Below are 4,162 nucleotides of genomic sequence, written 5' to 3'. Positions count from 1 at the left end.
CTGCTATTTTCTCTCTAAATAAAATGTACTCCTACCGCTCGCACTCGACATTAATACATATTCTACAATAGGGGTAGATGTACAATATCCCCATGATTTTCTGTCTTATACACTTACATATGTTAATACAACTGCATTAGGGGGTTGCATAAGGGGACTTAATAGAAACAATAAAGATTTTGAATTGAAATGGTCAGTAGTGAATAGGGGGAGGAAGTATAGCTCTGTGAAAATCAAAAAGATACAATCTATGTTTATTGGAAACCCTCTACATAGTGAATTCTAAAGAAGAAATTTTGTCTGATGTTATACAGGGATGTCTTCACATGAATAAGTGTCTGCTATCATGCCTTAAATGTAACTGAGGTAAAACTTTTTTATAACAATAAAGATCCTTGGATAGAAGGTCAAATTTTAATGTAGAGGTAAATAGCTTGGAATGATGTATTCTAAACGAAGGATCCAAATCTAGTAAGCAAATATAATTTCTATTATTCTAAACTGGAGAAGAAATATAAATAAAGTATAAAGTTCGACTAAGATTAGAAACATTGTTCCATAACGGCGGGCATTTTTAGTAATTAGTAGTAGTAGTAGTAGTATTGATGAGGAAATACGTGGTACCGTTTCCATATCAATAAAAACAACTTAACAATATACTAGCAATTATTGAAAAATTAAATTAGCAATTAGTGGATTGGAAATTAATTGATATTTTATTTGACAACTAAAGCTTGTAGAATCACTGCTGGTTGATTAGTCTTATATATATATATATATATATATATATATATATATATATATATATATATATCATTTGTATATATATACATATATATATATATATATATCTGCATATGTGTGTGTATGCGTGTTTGTGTGTGTATGTGCTATGCTGTTAGTAAATCGGAAAACATCGGAAAGTACTATAAGGCTTGAGTATTATGATTGGTAAAAGCAGAATGTCATAAATAATGTTATTGAGTTGAAATATATATTTAGAGTTGAAGTGTTTACATTAAATACTTTTCAGAGATGTAACTTGATGAATTATATGTAGATCTGGTAGTTATGTTATTCACTGATAATGTTAGAACATAAACTAAGATGCATGCCGAAAACCCAGCAAGTATCTCTAGGCTGATGTGTAGTGATGATGTAATGAATTTTATATTACACCTAGAAATTAGTGAGTTAGATTGAACAGTGTGTGACTGACAGTCATGAGGTAGATACTGACGAATGCTAGTCATGGAAACACTAAAATTAACATCTAATTGAAAGAAGAAAACTGCCACCTCGGAACCAAGAACTCTCAACCGCAATAAATGTAAATATGAAACAACTATGTACATATCCACCTACACCTATGATTATTATAGTCTATATCACATAAACTTATGCCCACGGTTACTAGACACATCTAGCTCAGACTACACGGCTAAGCACAACGCTAGCCCCACACTACACAGATAAGCGTACAACTAGCAGTCACTAAGTGGCTCGACACATCTAATTAGAACTTACTACATGGTTAGAAACAGCTAGCACTCACTAAATGACGTCATCAATTAAAAAAAAACGGCTATAATTATATTTTAATTTCCTCATTTACATGGAGTTTTTTTTTCTAGAAAATCAAACTGAACTTAATTTTTTCATTCAAAACCAACGACTTTTGTCTAAAAATATATATTAAGTTCCTCATTATAAAGCGACAACTTCTTTTGAGCAAATCGAATGAACCGCATTTTAAGTTATGCATTTGAATGCGGCAACTTTTCAGAAAAGTCGATCGAATCGCATTTTAAACTCGACGAATACTTTTCAGATATTCAGTAGAATCGCATTTTATATTCCTCATTATAAAATTACGATTATTGTTAAGATATTCAGTAGAATCGCGTTTTATATTCTTCTTTGAAAATCGAGGACTATTTTAGAAAAATGGCTGATAGCAATTAGTCGCGTGCTCTTGTGTAATGAATGAATGCGTGAATGTAAGATTGGCATGAAATTCTTAAAGATAAACTAAAATTACGAAAAAATGGGCTGAAATGACTTAAATAAATAAAAAGTAAATGACTTAGAATGACTTCAATGAACTTAAGAATGAATTTAATGACCTTAAAAATGACTTGAATGCTAAAAACATAACTGGAATCCTTCAAAAACAACTTGAATGATCTGGAGAATGACTTGAATGGCTTTGAGACTGACTGCCTGTAAAGTGCGTGATCATTTTACATACAGAAAAGGGATACCCCACTTTATATCACAAATTTACAAACATAAGTACAGCATGTAGTAAGAACAGATACTACACATTGATCTTGGCCAAAAGGCCAAGAAAAGGGCATTTATTTGCTCCCCCACCGAGCAAATAAGGCACAAGGCCGATTTTTATGTGAGGAGTGAAGGGAAAATGGGGGCCAGCTCCACGGGGAGCAGTGGAGCTTGATAGTGACAATTTGTATGAAGGGTTGTCCCTATATTGACCAAGGTCTTATATGTGGTGTTTCTCCCACATATGGTCTTTGCTTGCTGTATCTGTCGGAACAGATACTAAACTTTGACTTTGTCCACAAAAGCCAAGAAAATGGTATTTATTTGCTCCCCTACCGAGCAAATTAGGCACAAGGCCGATTTTTAATGTGAGGATGAAAGGGAAATGGGGACCAGCTCCCCGGGGAGTAGGGGAGCTTGATAGTGACAATTGGTATGGAGGGTTGCTCCTTAATTCACCAATTATTATATATTATTATACAGATACCACACTTTGATCTTAGCCAAAAAACCAAGAAAAGCTTAAAAAGCTAAGAACGGCATCTATTAACAATAGACCTTTTATCTTAACGAAAAAGGCCAAGCACACAAGTGTTACGGACAGACCGACCGACAGACCGACGGACCGGCGACGGAGTAACTGATAGACTCGCTTGCATGCGACTAAAAATAAAGTAGAATCGCATTGTATATTTGTCTTTTAAATCGACGAGTATTTTTTCAAAAATACAGCAGAATCGCATTTTAACTTCTTCCTTTAAAGCGATGATTTTATTCTAGAAAATTTAAGCGAATCGCATTTTAATTCACATTTAAAAGCAACGACTTTTTTGTAGAAAATATAACCCTATTGCATTTTAAATTCTTTATTTAAAACCGATGACATCTGTCTAGAAAATACAATCTAATCGTATTTTAAGTTCTATATTTAAAAGCCTCTACTTTTTTCTAGGAAGTCTAATCGAATTTCATTTTACTCTTTTTCTATAACTAGACGACGGCATTTCTAAAAAGTCTTTATAACTTGATGGTATTTCGAAAAAATCCAACCTGTATTGTCGCTTACTAGTTTCCATGTCTTGACGACAGATTTCTAAAAATAATCACGCACGAATTGTATTTTACACTTCTTAATATAAGTCCGTTGTTGTTTCGAAAGTGTCCGATATGTTTTCCGAACCACACCTTTTCAATCGTGATAGTAGGACTCGCCCCACCCTTTCCATTTCTCAGAGTTCTCAAGTCATTTTTATTTTTATTTTAGAGAAACACAAAAGAATGGAAAACTACATCTGTGACGTTATATTTTAGTTAAAGCAAAACGAAAAACAAAAAACAACTTTCCGATTGTTCATTTATAACTATTACTCGGTAAACAATTTTTTAAAAAAAGTTGTTAGCAGAAAAATCCCGTGCGAATATATTAGCGTTAAGTGCAGCTGTAAAAGTCGTTTACTTGTCCTTAAACCATTTAGTGGCCCGGGTTTACAATACCGACTCTATGAATGTATCGTTGTCAGTGTTTTGTACACTCTATCGTGCCCGGTGGAATACTTCGTCGCAGGGCCGATGTTTTTTATGTATATCTTTGAATACCACATTCTTATGTCAAATACCTTGTCGCAAATTGTTGTAACAATAGTAAATGGCCATAATGAAGGACGGATTTAGGTAGAAGAATATTGTACGAAAATGTATACAAAGAAAATGTTGTTGGAATTTATCATTTGCTGGTTAGAAAATTGTAGTACTGCAACGTAATATTTAAAATTTTATTTTACAAAATATTTTAAATAAATATATCTTATAATTTATATATTTTATAATTAGTTTAGAACGTTTAAGATTAGATAATTTAAACAATTAAAAATAATAA

The 4,162-nt window shown here is 32.6% G+C and overlaps 1 pseudogene; it reads right to left on the bottom strand.

Moving 5' to 3' along the window:
- Window positions 1-2,255: 2,255 nt before the first annotated feature.
- Window positions 2,256-2,357, bottom strand: LOC145284284 (U2 spliceosomal RNA; annotated as a pseudogene).
- Between the last annotated feature and the right edge of the window lie 1,805 nt (window positions 2,358-4,162).

Source organism: Euprymna scolopes, chromosome 1 (genome assembly GCF_053919585.1).
Source record: "Euprymna scolopes isolate OS-2025 chromosome 1, ASM5391958v1, whole genome shotgun sequence".
In the NCBI taxonomy this organism is placed as follows: Eukaryota; Metazoa; Mollusca; class Cephalopoda; order Sepiida; family Sepiolidae; genus Euprymna; species Euprymna scolopes.
This window is presented reverse-complemented; position numbering and strand designations above follow the sequence as displayed.